Source organism: Triturus cristatus, chromosome 8, assembly GCF_964204655.1.
Source record: "Triturus cristatus chromosome 8, aTriCri1.1, whole genome shotgun sequence".
Taxonomy (NCBI): Eukaryota; Metazoa; Chordata; class Amphibia; order Caudata; family Salamandridae; genus Triturus; species Triturus cristatus.
In genome coordinates, this window is record NC_140591.1 from 467,797,127 (window position 1) to 467,819,569 (window position 22,443).

The following is a 22,443-nucleotide window of genomic DNA, read 5'->3' on the forward strand; positions in this document are numbered from 1 at the left end:
CACACACCCATTCGCCAATCCTAAACTGTTGTGTATGACCCTTTCGTCCACCTTTGGACACTACCCTGTCATCCAATCTTCATCTAGGAACAGTCTCTTTCCTTAAACCTTACCCATTTTGGCTCTCATTTCCATCATCCACATCTGATTTATGTTACAGACTGCCTTTCTCCCTCTCATTTTTTCAAATGGAGACACGTGTCCCAACACTCGGGTGTGACTCTGTAACTCCACAACAACTCTTTGAGGGCTTGCTGACAACTTTGTTCATTGGCTAATGCCAAATGTAATCCTTCCATCAAAACTCTTATCCATCTTTCTACTATGCCATTACTTTGTGGATAGTACACAGAAGTGCAAATGTGTCTGATGCAATGTTCATCCAAGAACTCTTTCATTTCCATAGACCTCAACTTCCCCCCATTGTTCGTAACCAGACATTTGGGAAACCCTTCCTTCTCAAATACTTCTTTAATCTTTAATCAAATACTTCTTTCTGTATTACAGTATGTGAGTCCACCTGATGTACTAACTTAACTTCTGGCCATTGAGATAACTGATCAATAAGGACAATGGCAAAAACGTGACTACTCGATAAGCACATGGGACCTGCAATGTCCAGAGAAACCCTTTCCCATACTCTCTCAGGTCTAGATATGGGAGCTTTGTCATAGGAGATACCCTTCTGTCATTTGTCGCTGATCGCACATTCAATGCCTGATCTCACTTTGTCTTCAATGCATCTATCAATGGCTGGCCACCAAAACTCACTGTGAAATCTTCTTTTCATACTACTCAAGCTGGGATGACCCTCATGAGCCATGTCCAAAACCACTTGTCTTAAATTCTGAGGCACCACCAACTGCTCACCTTGCAACAAAAAATCATTCAACTCAGACAACTCATTTGCAACGTAGAAGTGGGGTAATAAATATTTGGAAAACTCTGACATCTTTGCCATCAATATTAATAAAACAAAATGGGGCATCACCATTTGCTTCATTGATTTCATGTATATTAAGCATAAATTCCTCAGGTATGTCATCTGACTCTTGATTGACCTCTTTAACCTGAGCAAACTTACATCTATCCCTGTACTTATTCTTATTCCTACGCATTCGAGCATAATGCCCTTTACTTTTGCAATATCTGAAGATTTGTCCTACAGCTGGACACGACCTATCATTTGCTAAATGTCCAGGAAAACCTGCTTTTGCTACTGTTATTAGATGCCTTGTTTTCTTCAGATCTCTTTATAACCTTCACCTCAGTGGTAAGTTTTACAGCTAATTCCTTCATACCTAACTTCCATCTCTTCAAATCTATGACTTATATCTATAGCTTTTTCCTGTGTTAAATCTTCTGCAGCTAACAATTTTTTTTGTAACTTTGCATCACCAATTTTATGGCCTAATTGGTCCCGTAACATCTGGTTATGAAAGTGATCATATTTACATTTGGCCGCTAATATTCTTAAATCATTAACAAAATAATCAATTGATTCATTGGGTAGTTGTCCTCTACTTAAAAAATTGTGTCTGGCAACCGCCTCATTAACTTTTTTGATATAAAGGATCTCCAATTGTGACATGGCAATTTCATAAACATTATTTTCATCGTCATCCTCCTCATTCATGACAATGGGTGGTAAGTGACTTAAAACACTTCTCCCCTGGGCACCCAAACAATGTTTCAAAATGACTAATTTGCATTTATCAGTATATACATCCCCACCTAAAGCTTATAAATAAGCTTCAAAACCATCTTTCCACTGTTTCCATTCTAATATTGGATCATCTGGACTGGGAAGAAAAGATAGAGGTGCCACAATACCATCCATTTTGCCAAAGAAATTTTTATTGCTTATTATTTATACACACCCCACACTCCAACTTAGGTTCATTAAACGTTTTGTTTAAAATTGACAGCTCACATATATATGTGTATCCTCAAACAAACTAAATATCTATCCTGCTGTTTAGACCATATAAGATATGTATATATATATATTTTTTTTTTCTTGTATCAGGTGCCAGCACAGGTGTGTGAATCACCGCATTTGAATTACTTCCAGGCTATAAATGTAACTTTCACCGGTGTGACTCTCTGTTGAGCACAAAGTATACTTGGTGTCCACACAGATGTGCGAATCACCGTACTTGAATTAATATAGGATTACATAATGGCTTCCATGTAACATGCCCGGCATTGGTGTGCGATTCACCGTACTCAAATTGTTGAACTGCTCCAAGATTAGATGGTATCCACATTGGTGTTCAAATCATCGTACTCAAATTGATAAACCTTCCAAGATGGCCTCTGTAGAACATCCGGCCCAGTTTTTAAAGCCGATATGCCTTGTTTCTTCGTGCCTGGCTGTCCGTTCGACAAGTCAGGCTGCTAGCGATGGTCCCCAAGCATGAGAAATGTCTGCAATGCGAGTCATGCGGCACGAGATTGTGCACACAGGCTCAGCTGCTTTTCTTTACTTTTTCAATCTTTACAAATCCACTCACGGTTTGACCTGGGCCCAAAATCGGAGCTCCACAGCATCCAACAGCTCCTGTCCACTCGGCAGCCCTCCAGAGCACCAACAAGTGCTTATCGCAGCTCTCTGGTCTGCCAAAGTCTTAGCACCACGGACTCAGGCAGTGCTCCAGGCTTTCCTCTTTCCTCTGGTTCGATCTCGGTCGTCTCCAGTATTATGTTCCTCTTATACAGAAGATACATCATCCAGGGATGGTTTAAAGGTAAGTTTATTCCCATACATATAACCAGTAGTTCTTACATCAAAAAGCTTGGGTCAACTGCCGTTGTCAGGAATCTGGAAAACACTTCTCACAAAAAGATTCCATCCAACCTCATTGGCCAGGATACCACACTAGCCAAGCCTCATGTTTCAACCATACATCTTATGCTGTCTTAGTAGGGCTGAGAGTTAATTCCAATCTGCTTTTTCCAACAGCCTTAATCCAGGCATTGTAACCCAGAGGAAGGTGGTGTAACCACCTCGGATATATTTTTCTCCTTGGCAGGAAAATCATAAGAAACAAAAACTTAACCTCTGCATTCTGCGGGGACATTACTGTCTCACAGACTATACCAAAGAAGACCAGGTACAAGCTTACCTTCCTAGCTCATCCCAATATTATCTGAAACATAACATGCCGTGGATTTGAAAAGCGCACATTCACCCCGAAGGGTATCGTGGCGCTGAATAACAGATGTTTATTGTTACCCAACTGTGCTCATTTTATCGACCTCAGGAGGAAGAAAGGCTGAAGGACCCGTCGGGATTTGAACCTGTGAATATGGGGTCAAACGCTGGCCCCTACTGTGGACCTATTAGTCCACTAAGCCACCCGACCCAGCATAAATGGGTATCGCTTACTTCGTCCCAAAATTTGGTAAGCATTGGACAGTTCATAACCATGTAAATGTCATCTGCTTTCGACTCACCACACCTCCTACAGCTTGAAACTGTGCTTCTCGTGAGCTTGCTGATCCTGCCCGGTGTCATGTAGATTCTGTGAATGGTATGAAAATGGTTCTTCTTTAACGTAGCAGGCTTAACCGAGGAACAAAAATATTTCAAGGATACTTGCTCGGGCACTGGCAGATGTCCTTCCCACATTTTTTGCAGGCTGTTAATGTTTTTGTCATCCGCTTTCAACAGCTCCTAGTACCAAAGTGAGACCTCCCTTTTTAATGGTGTTGAATTTTCTATTCTTTCCTCAAACACCCGCTCAACATATAGAAGACCTATTGTTGCGTGCTACCAGTATTTAAATCTGGAAAAAGCTCCAGGGGTGACCTCTATCATCGTCTCCCACTTCAATAATTGCAACTCATTCAGAGACTGTTCTAACAACTGGCATCAGCGTATCAGCCTGGCCTCTCTTAGGGAAGACTGAGTGTATTCTTTTAACAAAGTGGGGTACCTGGATAATCCCAGATCAGAGCAAGCTGAGTATAATAGCTAATCCCTAAAGTTTTCATCCTAGTATACCATAGTTCCAGTGCTGACCCAAGTAATTTCAACCACACTTTTTTTAAGAACCTTGGCTCCCCAAACCTGTGCTGAAAACCCTCATGATCTAACATGTGTAAAAAAGGAGAGAACATCCTGCCTCTACTTGAATCGTCTGGCCTAGAAAGCAGCATTCTGCAGTTTTTAATTTGGAAAGCCTGGCAGTACACCCAAAGATCTGGGAGAGCTAAACCTCCTTTCCCTAGTTTCTTCCTCAGCTTTTCCCAACTGATTCCCTTATTTCCCCATACAAAGCTACTTAACATACCTTGTATCTGTACTACATAATCTTTCGGGAAGGACAGAGGTAATTTGTTAAAACGATATGTCCGTTTTGGCAAAACCCCCATTTTGATCAGATTTATGTGGCTAAAAATTGTCAGGGGGATATAAACCCATCTATTAAACATATCCTTTACGTCGCTCGTCACCTTTTTAAGGTTAACTGTGGGCAAATCCTCTAATTTATTTACAATAGTGATGCCGAAATATCTGAATGAAGGTTGTGTTTTACCGGGGTACTTTGACAGGTTCTAACTCACAACCTCAGTTTTCGATTTGTTTATTTGGTAACCAGAAAAGGTACAATACTCCTCCATTATTTTCTCCATCCTTGGGATAGTTGATACTGGGTCTGTTGTGTATAATAATGAAGCCATAAGCATATAGTGAGCGAAATGGAATAATCCCCTCATCCCTCTGAAAAGCCTGTGCCACAGGTTCTATATAGAGACTGAAAAGAACTGAGTAGAGGGGGCATCCCTTGCGTATTCCTCTACTAATTCTCAAACTATCTGTTAAGGAGTTGTGAAATAAACCTGAGATGACGGGCCCTGTACAACATTTTAATACCCTCAATCATGATTGAGGGAAGCCCAACTACTTCCGGAATGTCCAATAAGTATTCCCAACATACAGTGTTGAATTGACTTTGCGGAGTCTATTGCCACTATGTCTAGTGGCTCGTTCCTAGTCACAGCAAGATCTATTGTGGAAATTAGCTGGTGCTTGAGATCGTGCATTTGCATTCCTGGAAGAAAACCCTTAAGATCTACTTGGATAACTTTCTCCCACTATCCTTGCCGACCTTCTTGCTAATATTCCTGAATAAACCTTAGAGTCGCTACTAAGCCGTGATATTTGCCAATAAGACTCCACCCTCTTGGAGTCTAGTTTAGGTTTTAAACTCATGCTTATTATAGGCTTGTTCCAGATAGGCGGTGTAACTCCTTTGTTACTATATAGCTGGTTAAACATTACCACCCACACTGGGACTATTTATTCTTTCAACAGCCTATAGAACTCTTACAAGGAAAGTATCTGACCCTGCCGCTTTCCCTTTTTCTTGAACGGTTCAGCTGCTCCACAGCTTCTTCTGCTGTTATTTCGACACTCAATACCTTCCTATCATCATGCTCTAGGCCTAATAATTGTTGTATTTGCAGCTACTCTTTCATCACCCCACATCCATGTCACAAGTATCAGTATGTAATAACTCATATTCCTTCCTTATTCCTTCTTTAATCTATGTAGGATTTTCAGAAACATTTCCACTCTCATCAGTCACAAGTTTGCTAATATTATTCCTTACTGTGTCTGCTCTTGCTTTCCATGCGAGCATCTGGCCACTCATCTCTCCATATTCATAGATAGCTAACTGGGAAGTCTGCCACATAGCTCTTACCTGCCCCTCAATCAATTCCCTCAAAGCGTCTTGTTTCTTTACCAACTTGTTACTTATAATTTGAAACTCCGCAGCAGAATTCACCTCTAACATCGCTTTCTCTACCTTCCCAATATCCTCTTCTCTTTACTTCTTCTCAAAGTGTTCCGGACTTAATAGCCCCTATCTTACGATGAGCCCTCACATGTATGCCTTAAAGGCATCCAAAACCATAGTAGACGTGGCAGTACCCTCGTTCTCCTTTAAAAAGTGCCTAGTATGCTTCTTAAGTTCTTGCAAAACCCTTTGATCTGTTAACAGTGTTCTGTTCACTGTCCAGCTCCCTTCCAAACAAGATCTTGCTCTCCCCTAAGGGAAAATGGGTCTCCTGTAATATAGAAATCTGTGAAGTACTATCTCAAAGGTTTTGCAAGATTAACCTCTGTTTCTGCTTTGTCCTCAACCCATTAATATTCCAAGTTAATATATGGATCTGCTTCATCCTGTCTCTAACTATACAATCAATATGCCATTTAATCTGAACACCATGTGTGGGGATTTACGACGTAATCTACAATACCAATAAATGGACCACAAGGCTAGCCTATATTGTGAAGATGAAAATTAATACAATTTGTTTTGTCTTTTTTCCCAAATGCTCACCACCAAGTGCACCCTATCCATCCTGTCCCCCTTCCCTACCCCCTGAAGTACCCAACCTACATGAAATGGCATGTTCCTATATGCCCATATGGATCTTAGCATAGTGGAGGGACTTCATATTACACATTACCTAACTGTGAGGACCCTCAACCATCAATTATATCCTAATCTTAACTATCTTTCCGACCTGTTGCGTGCATGTTCTTTATAAGCTTATCAGCCTGATCTACTTTCTTTATGGTACGCATCTCGTTGGTCCACATTACTTTTAAAAAGGCTGGGAAGGAACCTCAATTGTACCTAAGCACCAGGTTTCACCATCTCATCCGTTCTTTGGACCAGCTTCCACTGTCTCTGCACTGTTACACTGCTTATTACTGACCTGACACCACACACATTCTCCCCCATTATCAAAATTCTAGACTCCTTCACAGAGTCGACAAAAAATTTAGTAGGATTTTCCTGCGTCTCTTCCACCCTTCCTTCAACTTATACGTGTCTCTATGCACCCGTTGAATGTCTCTCTCCAAATCCAAATCTATTTTACCACTTAGGATCTTCTCTCTAAGAAATTTAACACCAAAATCCCTCAGGTCCTCCGCCTCTACTCTCTCTGGAGCATTCAATATTCTCAGATTATTCTGGCGTGAGTGATTCTCCAAACTCTCAAAGCCCTGTAACAGCATCCGATTTTGCTTTTTTAGTGTTAGTATCTTGGAGGAATTGTCTATAAGTTCTTTACTCATCTCACCCACTTTAACCTCCGAAGTTGTTTTCAGCTGTGTTTCTGAATCTAACTTCTCTTCGAGGGTATGACAAATACTTTAGATCTCTTTTTGATTGCTTTTAGAGGTTTCAAATCCTTATGGATCTCTGTTAGCAACCCTATTATTAGGGTCTCAAAATCATTAATATTCTCATTCTTTCTCACACCCGTTGATGCCGCAGGACCCGGATTACCACTTCCATTCGGTTTCACATTCCTGGCCCCTCCACCTACTCCTATGTCTCCTTTCAACACGCCTACCAAAATAGGCATGGCCTCAAATCTATTTTGTACTTGTACCCAATCTATGGCATTCAGGCCTTCTCGTTCAACCATGTTAATCACTGCTGGAGCCCCACATATATAGGCTGACTTTGAACCTGAATCAACAGGCCGTATATGTGCTTGTTGCCTTTTTGCAGATTGGTGATCTTGCTCAGGGAGTTGCTTATTAGACATTATATGTGGTATGCCTTTGTCTGGGGGAATCGTGCTTTTTTGAGCCATAACCTTAAACAAGCATTTGCAATGCAATAGGTCTCGCATTATTAAAGTTTGAGCTATTGGCATTGCTAAATATTACAACACCAATAGCTCAAACTTTAATAATGCGAGACCTATTGCATTGCAAATGCTTGTTTTAAATGGGTTGCCTTTGCCAAAAAAGTTATCTGATAGGATAGGATTACCTCGTCAGGTTCTCTACAAGACATGTAGCTGCACCATATACAAAGCACTGGCCCGTAGATTGAACACATTCTGGCCGGCTGTTTCTTTTTCTTTCTTCTCAGACTGCACCAGTGAGATTGAGAAGGGGCTGGGGTGATATGCAGGTCATCGCCAAATTATGAAAGACACAAATCACCATACATCCACAAGTGATGAGGGAGAGAGAAAGAACAGTTAATTCACCCCAAGCTGCACCATGAACCAACTGCCTAGAATTCACCGGACAAAGTGCAGAATGTCAATGTGAAAGAAGCAAATTTCAAAGATACATCCTGAAGAAATCGAGCTAATATATATGGTTAGCACAGTGTATCTAAAAATTAGCCACGTTAGTTATGCACGTAGATTGAGGCCTATTTCCCCATGTTTCCCTGATACGATAGAAAGGGCCGAAAACAGGACCGCGGCCATCTTGGATTATGGCTTGCTTTGTTAAATCTGCTCATGTGGTTCTCTCTGCCTACCATCTGCCCAATTTAGCATGCACCAGTTTAAAGACAGGCTGAATTGTATTTACGACCGAGACCCAAGGCCACATCTGCTAAAGGGAGTATCAAGCAAATTCCTTTAGACCTGGGATGAGAAGGGAGTCACCCCACCGACCTTCTCTGTAAAGATAGTAACCCTTTTTGTGTGTAACTGAAACTAGATACGCTATGAGCTCATTAGGAGCGCCTGGGCTAGCTGGTACTTTTCCACTTTTAAGGCTTTGTATGCTGAACTGTTAATGTATAAAAGTGCGGTTCTGTCAAGGAGCCAGCAGTCTTCCTCGGCGCACCTGATGGGTGAGGATCGACGAGGCTCCTCTATGTAGAGTTCTGTTGTGGCCAATAAACGCTTGAACCTTCTACGTTGCCAACTGCTCCTTATTTAACTTGTATTGCGGGCCACTGGTAAGTGTGGCCCTTGGGATGAATGATTTGATTACTTCAGTTGGCGACCACGAAGGGACCCCGTGATAGGGTCAGTCCTCCCCCGTATTCGGGTGGTGGGATTGAGGGCTTCTTGGCCGGGTGAGCGGAGGGGAGCCTGAGGGTTTCGCTCTTCCTGCCCGATTGGGGTGCCCTCTGCTGCCAGTCACCCTTCACCGGGGTCTTACGGGCTTAACCCAGGCACGGACCGTGTTGGTCGAGAGGAGTTGGCAGCGGAGAACGGACATTCATACCTGGGTGCACCCGGTGAGTACTTTTGGAAATTTTGATTTGAAGCACGCGTTGTAAAACGGTGCGGTTTGTTTGGAGCACGCGCTGTGGAGCGGTGCATGGATTTTGAAGCACGCGCTGTGGAGCGGTGCATTGATTTTGAAGCACGCGCTGTGAAGCGGTGCATTGATTTTGAAGCACGCGCTGTAGGGCGGTGCAGTTTGATACACTTGGAACAGTTAACTGATTTTGGAGAAATCGAGCCCATGGGTCTTTTCGTGTTTCTGATTTGACATACCCGTGCGTGGGGCACGGTCAGATTGCACTTGGGAAACCCACGGCTGTGACTGGATAGCCACGAGACATACCTAGGGTGCGGCCCAGGCCCCATCAGGGTAGTCTCTGTGGTGAACCAGGGTGGGGTCGGAGAGGTAGTCCATGGTGCAGTTCATGATAGGAGTCGCGAGCCAGAGTCGACGGGCTCGGCTCGTCATTGCGGGATTCGAAATATATTGTTTTGTGATATCGTACTAGCTGTGTGTTATTTTGTGTGTTTAAAGTCATTTGTATCTGTCTACTAACCAATATGCCTTGTTTCAGTAAGTTGAATTGTTTTGGATGCTGCTGTCGGACACGTGACTCTCGGCTAGCTGAGAGCCAACCTGCTCCACCCGAAGGCAGCCCCAGCCATTACATGTATGTAAAGCATGGAATTGCTCCTTTATTATTTTGTACTTTATGGCATAAGTATACCAAAGGTAATGAAGAGTTACAGTGGCCTAAGACCAGTTCCTTTGATGAAAAGAAAATTGCTTATTTACAGGGACAAGTGTTTTCCAGGCGCAGTAGACAGTCTATGTTTGATGCCCTGATTACGTGGCAAAAAGAATCAAAGCAGCGACGTATGAGGGAAGAGAAACTAGCAAGGGCTAAGGCAGGGCAGAATATAACTCAGAAAGCCGTAGCTTATGACCGAGCTCGAGTAGAAAAAGGAATTGACTGTATGAACCGTGAGTTTAGGTTAAAAGTTGATAAAAGTTATGTGACCCGACCGAATGCAGAGGATGAAATAGAGGACCTATTGGACATGAGGCCACCACCCCCTTATGTACCCCAGCGGGTATATCCGGAGGTCCCGGGGACCACGGCGCCGACCGAAGCGGGAGCAGGAGTCTCGACGCCAGCTCCGGCTGCGTCCTCAGGAGTCCTTGAGGCATCAGCCCCTCCCGCCTCCTCTCTTTCCCCTCCTTTGTTAGATCTTTCCCGGCTGCCCACATCTGTCATGGCTATACTGCCTAATTTACTGTCAGCAGCGACAGTTGAGGCCCCTCAGCTGTCACCAGGGTCAATGCCTTCTCCTTCTGTCCTGACCTCCTCCTCAACAAGCGCAACGCCCCTGGCAGCTGTTACCACTCCAGTGCATCCGGTCAGTTTGCTGGAAAGTAAAAAGCTGTTCACTCGTTCGGCGTTAGGGACAGAGGAAAGGGAGACCATTACCATGCAGGCATCCCAATGGATGCGGCAACCTATTTACACGTTGTCTGACATATGGGACACCATGAGAGATTTTGAGCCAGTAAGGTAGCAGCATGCGTTAAAACACATGGCTGAGCGTCTCATATCATTATGGGAGCAGGTACACAGGGACCAGAGGACTCCGACCATCCTGTATGATATTCATGATCAGGCCCACAAATCCCGGCTTACCCCGGAAGCGGTGTATGGGAATGTGCGTACTTTGATAACTTATAGAACTCGTTTACAGCCTGCCATCCCCCCGGGATTATCCCAGTACCCTATGCGTGAAGTACACCCTATTTACCACCCAGAAGTAGCAGAAATTGGAGATGCAGGCGGGGTGGTTACCCGTCCCAGAGTTGATGCTCGTTTCCAGGAGCAATGGGTCTATACTCCTTGGAAACGCAGCGAGGTACTGTCTTTAAAAAGCCAGTTGCCTGATCCCAGGAAAAATCCTACAGCATATTATAAGGAGCTTACGGAGGCAGCCTCTTCGGCGGTAATGACACTGGCCGACATCGAGCTATTCTTTGCTCTATTGGTACCAGTGGACATCTGGCGTCAGGTAATGATCAGGATCATGCGATGGAATTTGGGGGGACATGGGATCAGTTGAGGGACTGGGATAGAGATCGGAAACCAGGGGACAAGACCCGAGCTGAAATACTAGCTCTGCCTGACAAAATAATAACCTATATGCATTCACTAATTCCTCCCCGAAAGGTAGATTGGGATAAGTTATCAGCATGCAAACAAAAGAAAGAAGAGAGTGTATCAGACTTCTTTACAAGGTTTGAGGGAGTGTTCATCGATTTTAGTGGCCAAGATCTCTCCACAGAAGGGGGCATCCGTTTATTTGTCAATAGGTTTGTAACTAATCTATTACCCGAGGTGTCGGCGCGACTCCAGGCTGCCGAGAGCACCTGGACGACCACCACCCCTTCAACCATCTTGAGTATGGCTCAGTACTATGAACACCGTGAGAATGAAAGTAAAGAAAAGACAGAAAAGAAATCGAAGGAATTGAAGACACGAATATTGTTGCAGCAAGTGGAGAGGGGACGAGGGAGGGGTGGAGGATCACAGAACTTTGTCCCACGAAGGGCGGGTTCTGCGCCAACTGGAGGACGGACAGATCTGGGAATAAATCAGTGTGCATTCTGTAAGCAGGAGGGGCATTGGCGAGCCCAGTGTCCACTACTGTATGCACAAAACAGTATTCCGAGGGGTCAAGGACGGGGACGGTCCGGCGGACATCGAGGTGGATATACGAGGCAGGAGTATAGTCAGAATGGTCAGAATTATTTTGACCAGGGCCAGGGAAAACAGTATTACAATGAAGGATGCATGGCGGATGATGGGGCCAGCTATGTACGGGCATAGGACGGCCGAGGACAGAATGAGGGGCATGTGTCAATTCCGATAGCTCAAGCTGGACCTTATGTTCATGCACGATTGATGGATACATCAGGTAAGTTCCTAGTTGACACAGGGGCTATGAACAGTTCTGTTTCACGTGCCCTTGTCCCAGGGGCTGCTCTGTCTGGCCAGAATAATGTGTCCGTAGGGTTTTCCGGAACTCCGGTGGTAAGCCCCATCTCCCAACCACTTCCTCTTACTCTGGGGCCGGTCTCGATAGACTCGCCTTTCCTTTTGACTTCACAGTGTGGCGAAAATCTTTTGGGTATGGATATATTGAAGAGATTGCATGCCCGCATCTATTGTTCTCCCGATGGCGTCTATTTGACTATTACAGACCCCTCAACCCCCTCCACACAGTGGTTTTCTAAAACAAATCCTTTACCTCCTGAACTTGCTCAAATTCCTCAAAGTCTCTGGGCTACTGGAGACAGTGACGTAGGATTTTTACGAATTCCCCCAGTCTCGATTACCCTGAAGAAGGATGCCCAGTTGCCAAGAGTTCCTCAGTACAAAATTGCCCCTGCTGGAGAACGTGCTTTATTGGCTATCATCCATGATTTGATTTGCACTGGTGTAGTAGAAGAAACGGCCTCAAATACATGTAATAGTCCCATTCTTCCGATTCTTAAAGGAGCCCCTGTACAGCAGGATCCTGACTACACCGATACTTATCGATTTGTGATTGACTTACGAGAAATTAACAAGATTGTAGTGCCCCAATACCCTGTAGTGCCTGATATTAACGCCATTTTGACGATGATTCCCCCAACGGCAAAATTCTTCTCGGTGATTGATTTAAAAAATGCCTTCTTTAGCATTCCTATTCACCCTGATAGCTGTTATCTTTTCGGCTTCTCATTAGGAGGCCGTAGCTTCAGATTCTGTCGCGCCCCACAGGGGTATACAGAAAGCCCCAGTATTTACAGCCAGGCACTTAAAAGGGTATTGGATACTCTAAATTTGGCACCAGGTAATGTATTGTTGCAGTATGTTGATGACCTCCTTGTGGCTTCTGATACTGAGCATGGTTGCCGAGAGGCGACAGTTGCCTTGCTACAGCATCTGGCAAAACATGGTAACAAAGTATCATTGTCGAAATTTCAATATTGTCGACCGGAGGTGACCTATCTCGGTCATCTCCTGTCGAAGGAGGGAAGACGACTAACTCCTGAATGTATCAAGACTATAACTAACATGCCTGTTCCTTGTACGCAACGTGATGTCCGCGCTTTGCTTGGCATAACTTCTTACTGTCGCCAATGGGTTCCCAATTACTCCCTTCTGACTAAACCTTTCCTACATCTAATAACGAAGGATGTGCATGAACCTTTGCCGTGGACTGTTGAATGTCAGAATGCTTTTGCTTCCTTGAAGGCTGCTCTTTGTTCTGCTCCTGTGCTTGGCACCCCAGACTACCGGAAGCCTTTTGTACTCTACGTGCATGAGGTGGACGGTTGCTCGCTTTCAATGTTAACATAAGACTTTGGTGGTAAGCAAAGACCTTGTGCATACTTTTCTGCGGTATTGGATAATGTCGCCAGGGCAATTCCCGGTTGCCTGAGAGCCACTGCGGCAGTAGCGGTGGCGATCAGACAATAGGAAGGGCTCGGCCTGAATACGGACCTGACAGTGATGGTGCCCCACGCTGTGGACGTATTGCTAAACAGGACGCAGACTCAGCACTTAACTAGTGCGCGTCTCACGGGGTACGAATTGACCCTGTTTGCACCCCATATCACGATTAAGAGATGTGTTAGCCTAAATCCTGCCACGTTATTACCTCTACCTTCGGGATACCATGGTCAAGACTCGCATGAATGTATATTTCGGACTGAGGAAGAAACAAAGGGCCGGATAGATCTAACAGACACCCCTTTACCCAATCCCCAAGGGGAACTGTATGTTGATGGCTTATGTTTTCCGTTGCCTACTGGCGCTACAGCGGCGGCTTACGCGATTACCACCTTGCAGACGGTGGTCGAAACAGCTAGGGTACCATATCATTCAGCTCAAGCTGCTGAATTGATTGCACTACTAAGGGCCTGTGAATTGGGCGAAGGGTTGAGGATAAATGTCTACACCGATAGCCAGTATGCTTTTGGTGTGGCACATAGTTTTGAGAGGTTGTGGGCAGAAAGGGGGTTTTTAACATCCCATGGGCAGAAAATAAAGCAGGTATTTTTAACAATACTATCGAGAGTGTAAAAGAATTGCAGCAGGAAGCGACCCCTGAAGAGCTAAAGCACTGGCAGGAACAGGTGGGGAGGTTAGATGGGAACGGTTGCTGGACTGATTTATCAGAGAAATGTAGATGGTTACTACCAAATGCATTCGTGAATGCGGTAGTGTCCATGGCACAAGGTCCCACGCATGAAGGGATACAAGGTATTTGTGCAATATTGGATCCTGTATGGTATACCTCTAATATTCATAAAACCGCCAAACATTTAGTCCAAACTTGCATGATTTGCCTGCAGCATAATCCAGGGGGTTGTGTTCCTGTTCTGACAGGTAGTTTTGCCCCGCCCACTTTGCCTTTTGAGGTACTCCAGATGGACTACATACAGCTTGAGCGAGTTAATAACCTTAAGTATGTCCTGGTAGTGGTTTGCACTTTCAATAAATGGGTAGAAGCGTACCCTACCAAAGAGAATACTGCATTGGCAACTGCCAAGGCCTTGATAAAGGAGTTCTTTCCTCGATATGGGTTGCCACGGGTGATTTGGAGTGACAACGGGACGCATTTCAATGCTAATTTGGTTCAATATGTGTGTAAGGGTTTGTCCATACAGCAGAAATTTCATGCTGCCCGACACCCCCAGTCAGCAGGCCGGGTTGAAAAGTACAATGGGATACTAAAGTTGAAGTTAGCCAAATTACAAGACACGACAGGATTGAAATGGCCAGACCTATTACCCTTGGCCCTGTTGTCTGTGAGGACCACTCCCCATTCGCGGAGTGGGATCTCACCTTATGAAGTTGTTTTCGGTAGGCCCGCCAATGTATGGGGAGTGCCCCGACCAAAAGCCTTTAGGGACATTGAGTATCCTATGTTGGCAGACTACCTTTATGCTTTAACTAAAGATCTTCGTTCCATTCATCAACAGATATCAGCAGTACTGCAGCCCCTGCCGGAGGGTCCCAGGCACAGCATAGAGCCTGGACAGTGGGTCCTAGTTCGGAACTACCAACGGTAATCGGGTTTGGATCCTCGCTGGACTCGACCGTACCAGGTGCTCCTGGCCACGAGAACGGCTGTAAAGGTTGAAGGGAAGCAGCATTGGATACACGTGTCGCACCTGAAACGAATTCCCCTTCCTTTGCCGAATGATCAGCAAGGCCAAGAGGAGAGTCTAGAGCGCGGAGGTGAGCATTGTGCCGAAGAGTCACTTTCCCACGAAGCCCACAGAGAAGTGGATGGGCGAGGGGAGGGTGCAGTGAGTTCGGAGACATCTGCTTCGGGTGATTTGACGACTGGAAACAGAATACTTGACCAAGAAAGTCACACCCCCCGCTCTTTGCTTGATCCCACAGTGCCTGTTCTGTTTGTCAATCCTGAGACACCTGGTCACGTTCGATATAACCTGCGGCCCCGGAAAAGAGCAAAAGACCCCAGGTCCAATCTGAGTTTTGAGTAAGAGGATCTGGGGATCATAAAAAACAATGGACTGAACGCGTGGAGGGCTCGGAACTTTGAGTGAAAGCCCTGTTCAGAAAGAAGTTAGAGACATTGAGTGAGCGATTGGGGGCCCAGGTCTGTTTGCTTTCTGGATAGAGTTGTGTCGAACACAACTCCAACGTGAAGAGTCTTTTTGATATTGAGCGATAAGGAGCCTGCCTGTGAGGCTCTAGACGGACACAGGAAAGAAGCACCCTCCGGCAGGTTGGACTGCTTGTAGACCCCCCTCTCCTAAGATTATATTTGGACTTGTAGTAAGGATGTACCTCATTGCCCGTTTTGTCCCTGAAGAAGAGCGTCCCATAGTACCCCGCCCTGTGCACCCATATCTACCAATGTTTTCTAAATGGAGTTTGCGTGTGAAAATGGTTTTTATCACTATAATAGTTGTATCATTTATATTGTGTGTAGGACTGTTCATTTATTTATAATTACGCCATCCAGTACATACTTTGATAACGTCTACCCCTACCCCTGAGGAGCACCATTTTCAGACTTTTGCCCCCCATAAAGAGAGACACCGTCAGACATATGTAAATAATGCTTTTATTGAACTGTTGCATCAGACTCATAGCTCTACGAATGTTACAAATTGCTGGGTATGTGGTCTTCTCCCTTCAGTGATGCACAAGTATGATTTGTTCATTTCAATGCCGTTGTCCTATCTGGGTAGTTGTGAAGCCTGGTTCAAATTGTTATCCATGATTTACGAACACTACACTGTAGATGAACACTGGTTCTCGGAGAAGGATTATGACCTGATTCTGGCATATATAGAGACACCAGGGTTTCACTCCCAACGCAGAAGGTACAGACGGTACTTTAGATCCGACAGCTTGCATGAACGTGTACACAGAGCATCAAAATGATACCTGGCTAAAAGACGAAGTACTAGATTTCGTGTCCTTCAATTTTACTGAATATTTTAGATACTTTCAGGAACGAAATGTCTCGAATGATAGAGTCATTCCAGTCCCGGTATTAAATACGTCGTCCTCCTTCTGTGTACTGGGTACCGGTCATTTATTGGTAGGTTTTAGCAAATGTAATTACACTTACAGACTGAAGACGTTTAGCAGCCCTCCTATACTTACCCCTCCAAATGTATACTTTGTCTGCGGGGAAAATGCCTATACTTGGCTTCCTAGGGGATGGTCGGGCAGATGTTACCTATCTTTCCTTTATCCCCCTGTTTACATAGCTCCTTCGGACTATCATTAGTCTCACTCGCTGAGTCGACGTAGTCTGGGATCTGGAGCCACTGATAATGATGCCACTGACCAAACTGATACTCCTGCTCAACACTTTGTTGATGTTATAAAAGGGGTCTTACCTATATGGGGGCCTATCCTGACCAGTAAAGAAATTAGGAGGTTGTCCAGAGTAGTAGAAGCGGTGGTAAATACCACTGCCGGAATATTGACTAACATCACTGTCGAGCTCCAAGCGACCAGGCTTGTAACCCTTCAAAATCGTCTTGTTTTAGATGTTATCTTAGCGGATCGCGGAGGGGCATGCAGAGTGATCGGCAGCTCCTGCTTCGTATATATACCTGACTCCGCCCCCTCGGTCCATCTAGCCATTCAGAAACTGCATCGATTGGCATCTGAAATTCATACGGAGACAGGCACCTGGTCCTTATCGGGGTGGTTCTGGGATCTTCTGACTACCTGGGGATGGAAGCTATTTTTGATCCTTCTGGGGATAGTGGGTTTTCTTTTTACCTGTTGCATCTGCATTCAGTGTGGCCCCGCCTGTTGCGCTTACTGTGCGGCCCGGATTCGTCTTGCCGTACCCGAGTCCAGACCCCACCAGACCTGAGTAGACTCTCAGCTGACACAGAAAGAAATACATGACATAATGCAGATAGATGAGGGCATCTTCGAGGAGTAACCCGATTATTAGCTACACTATGCTAAAAGGGCCGTGCTGAAGAAATCGAGTTAATATATATGGTTAGCACAGTGTATCTAATAATTAGCCACGTTAGTTATGCACGTAGATTGAGGCCTATTTCCCCATGTTTCCCTGATACGATAGAAAGGGCCGAAAACAGGACCGCGGCCATCTTGGATTATGGCTTGCTTTGTTAAATCTGCTCATGTGGTTCTCTCTGCCTACCATCTGCCCAATTTAGCATGCACCAGTTTAAAGACAGGCTGAATTGTATTTACGACCGAGACCCAAGGCCACATCTGCTAAAGGGAGTATCAAGCAAATTCCTTTAGACCTGGGATGAGAAGGGAGTCACCCCACCGACCTTCTCTGTAAAGATAGTAACCCTTTTTGTGTGTAACTGAAACTAGATACGCTATGAGCTCATTAGGAGCGCCTGGGCTAGCTGGTACTTTTCCACTTTTAAGGCTTTGTATGCTGAACTGTTAATGTATAAAAGTGTGGTTCTGTCAAGGAGCCAGCAGTCTTCCTCGGCGCACCTGATGGGTGAGGATCGACGAGGCTCCTCTATGTAGAGTTCTGTTGTGGCCAATAAACGCTTGAACCTTCTACGTTGCCAACTGCTCCTTATTTAACTTGTATTGCGGGCCACTGGTAAGTGTGGCCCTTGGGATGAATGATTTGATTACTTCACATCCCCACAGCAGTTTTGCTCAAGATTGTCACAGGATGCATGTGTATATGGAAGGGATTGCAAAATGATGTTTGGAAACTGAGGCCAGTGCTCCGTGTTTGGCATAAGTTTAAATTGAAAGGAAACAGACACAAATAGGCATTCAATAGTGAATATTAACTAGACCATAACATTTTAAATGCAGAATATCCAGAATAGCTCATGGAAAAGTTGACGAATACAAATTTACCAAAGACAAACTCTGAAACCAGGGGAGGTCATGGCAAAGACCTTTAAATGCTTCCTGGAGAAGTGATTAAAAAATAAAAGGTTAATCTGAGAGGGATATGGGGCCTTTTTAAATCATACGCCCTATGTTTAGACAAGACAGAGGATGCTGCCATTTACTGATGGTACACTGGCAGGGATACCTTCCACAGTGAAACATCAAGCCTGGCACATCTCAGATGTGAAGTTCAGGTCCATTTCTGACCCATAGATCCATGGCATTTTTTGTTGCACTCTTATGAAGGGTTGTGATGTTCAAATGTCAATGTGTGGGTTGTCATCAACTCAAGAACAGAATTACTCATTACGGTTTTCCATGGAGAAGAAACGCAGCAGTTTTGGAGCCACGTAACAACAATCTCCCTGTGCAGCTTCACCTATACTGGACCCCTCTATTTTCTCTAAATGCAGTTGTGTGCTGCCAAAGTAGTAATAAGATTGACAAAGTTAAGAAAACAGGGACTCGAGGCATTATGATTTGATTTGTGCTGCTCATTGGCGTGTTATAACGCCAATGAGCAGCACAAGGTTTGTAAGCCTATAAAGGGCTCAAGGCCGGTGCTGCTTGTTGTGTAATCCAACATACATCATTTCCAGCGACCAAAAACCTTTTCTGTGATCAAGCACTGCAACTGCTTACAGCATCCTACCTCTTCCATCCAGTTTCTCTGTACACCCCGTCAACTTCTACCTGCTGTCTAAAGGTGTCTGCAGAGTCTTGTTGGTACATGGAACCCTCCGTTCCTGTGACATTGAGCCTACTCAAAATCCAAGCACTTCTGCTCTTGGGGCGAGCCTTACTGTTGGTGTATGTCCAGCCCGCCAACACCCTTGTAGGTCCAGGCTCAACCCTCTGCGGTCAGGCTGTCCGCAGGCAGGCACCCTCTTCCATTACAGGAGAGATGCAAGCTGCCAAGTAAGGCATAGAACTCCCCTGCTCTGATCAGGTCTGTGAGAAGTTGGCCTGATGTATGATGTCACTAGTTATAGTGTACACCTTATATCAGTCCAAATACCCTTATGGTGATTGGTTGTAAAGTCAACCTTATAGACCAGCTATCCTAGTGGTAGCATGGACAAGAGCAGTCTTAGGCTAAACTCTGAATGGCATGTGAAGCCAGCTGTGATACCATATATAATCCCTTGAATACCAAATGAAAGGACACCACAACAGATATATATATAAAATAAAGTGTATTTATTCTAAGCAAACCCTCAGCACTCTTTATGAGATTAGAGGTAAGTACAACACAGTCTTATTAATGCATACAGTAAGTCACACAGGTAAGTAATACAGTTAGGCCCTAGGGGCCACGCAAACCATATACTAACTAAGTGGTATAAGAACCACTGTCACGGAAATAGAATAGGCCTAGGCCTAGGGAATCGCTGGGGCTACACTACACTAGCGTTAGTTAGGAAGTGGGAGGCCCACGGGATTCGTGTGCAGAGTGGAAACACTCACGCGTAATGCGTACAAGTCAATAGCAATAGTACAGTTTAGAAAACGGTAGATTTAGGACACTTCCGGAGTAGCTAGGAAGTTGAGACTTGAAAACTAGACACTAGGATAGTCACTATCCTGATGAGCACCGGAGTACCCAAGTTACCTAGCCCACAGGCTGCGGGTGCATAGGGGTGAAGATGCGTCGTTTTCGTCGTCGACTCCTATGGATGCCTGAAGAAAGATGCTGACAGGCAGTCAGGGAAGAGTGTCCGGTGGATCCCGAGGCTGGGATCAAGAAGAGAAGAAACCTGCAAGCAGAAGGGACAGAGTCAAGGTCACTAGCCAGTGACCACGTGGAACCAGGAAGGAACCAGGCGATGTCGTGAAGAGTTGCAGGTGAAGGTGAAGCTTGTCGCTGCAGCCAGGAGGACCAGGAAGCGTCGAGGACGACCAGGACCAGGAGGCGAGCTGTCCCACGAAGGCTCTTGCTGTCGGCGGCGTCGAAGTTGGACTAGGACTCACCAAGCCTTGGCAAGCGGAACCCACGAAGAACAAAGGACTTGCTTCTGATGCAGACCAGGAAGGTCTGGGGTGCTTCTTCTTTGCAGAGAAGCGGGGGCCAGTCTGGAGGAGCCAAACCAGCGCAGAAGATTTCAGGGTGCGTCGTCACAGGGGCCACTAGCCAGCGGGCAAGCAACCGGACAGACGCGGCAAGCAGGAAAATGCTGAAGGGCCCCACGCAGGACTCGTGGAGTGTGGGGGGCTGGTCTTCGGTGCAGATGGTGCTTGGGGTTGGGGCTTCTCAATCCCCGGTGCACAACTTCGAGGGTACCTCAGAAGCTGCGCTGTAAGTTACTAGCCACTTTTCCCAGGTAGCCGGTCCCACGTCGCTCGTCGCCTCCACGGATCTCAGCTCTGCTGCAGATGTGGATGAGGGTCGGAGAAGTCTGGAAGTCAAGGCTCTGGTCGGGCTCTGCAGTCGGTTCCTCGTAGAACGGTCGCAAAGCAAAGGGTAGTCTCTTGATGGTGCCTGTTTGCACAGGGTAGCCACTCCTTGGCCACAAGGGAGATTCTTCAGTCTTCTTCTTTCGTCGAATGTCGAAGGTCCAGAGTTTCTGTTCAGTTTTGCAGGTTCAGGATAATCTAAAGTCTTGAGGCCCAACTCCCACTCTTATACTAATCTGGGGGGCTGGGATACCTGCTAGGTCACGCCTTATGGGTGGGACCTGGGAGGGGGTGGTTACACCCACTTCCCTTTGTCCAGTTTCGCGCCAGAGCTGGGGCTGGAGTGCCCCAGCGCCGGTTTGAACTGGACTATGCAAGGAACACCTTGTGTGCCCCAGGCATGTCTCAATTGCTTTCAGCCCACCCTGCCCCAATACACTAAAGGCTGTCTGGGGAGGTGCTAGCACCTCCCCAAGCAGGAAACCTATTGTCCAGGCCTCCCTGGCTGGGATCACTCCCAGCTGCAGGAGGTCAGACTTGTGTCGTGGCAGCAGCATCCATTTTGTGATGCTGAGGCTTTGGTCAGAGGCTAATAGTTGAAGTATGATTTTAACATGTCTTTCCCTCTAGAAGGGGGGAATAATATTCTCATGTCCAGAAATGGCATGGGGGTATTATTCCACAGTGTTAGACACCTTACACGACATGTTTCGATAAAGCCAAACCATAGTTACCATAACCGTCTAAGATTATAAGGCACTTTAAGAGTATATGGTAGGCTATATCATAGAACAGCTATAAGGACAAGGTTCCGAAAGCTGCAGACAGGCTCAGCTCATGCTAGAGCACCATCTCACATGTTACCAAGCACTCTGCCTCCAGGATTGTCAAGGCCTGCCATAGGAGTGACTGATAGGTACACATGTGTCTATATGTAAGTTAGGTATAGGAATACTACACCTAAGCAAGGGGTGATTACACGACCTTGCCCCAGCTGAGTGATCAGCCAGTTGTGTCAAAATGGAAGGCCAGGCCAGGGGTGGCATAATACATGCTGCAGCCCCTGGTAGGCCTAGGGTACACCTATGCCCTGGGTACCTAGGGTACACTGTACAGGGGCCAATAAGGTGATCCTATCCAAATGGGTTATGCACCTAAAGTACATAGTATTAATTTAGAGAGAGAACAGCAGGGCTGTGGGTCTGATTAGCAGGCCCACAGCCACATCTAAGTCGAAAACCAGTAAAGCAAAAGCAAAAAGTGGGGGTGAACATAGAAAGCAGACCCTACTCTCCTACACAACCCCCCCCAAACTTAGGGACATTAAACTAACCTTGACCAGTTGAGTCTTCATGTTCTAAGTGGAAATATCTGGAGAGTCCATCTGCATTGGCATGGTCAGTCCCAGGTCTATGTTCCACTGTGAAGTCCATCCCCTGTAGGGAAATGGACCACCTAAGAAGTTTGGGATTTTCACCCTTCATCTGATTTAGCCACAAGAGGGGCTTATGGTCTGTCTGAATCTTGAAGTGAGTGCCAAACAAGTATGGCCTCAGCTTCTTCAGGGCCCAAACCACAGCAA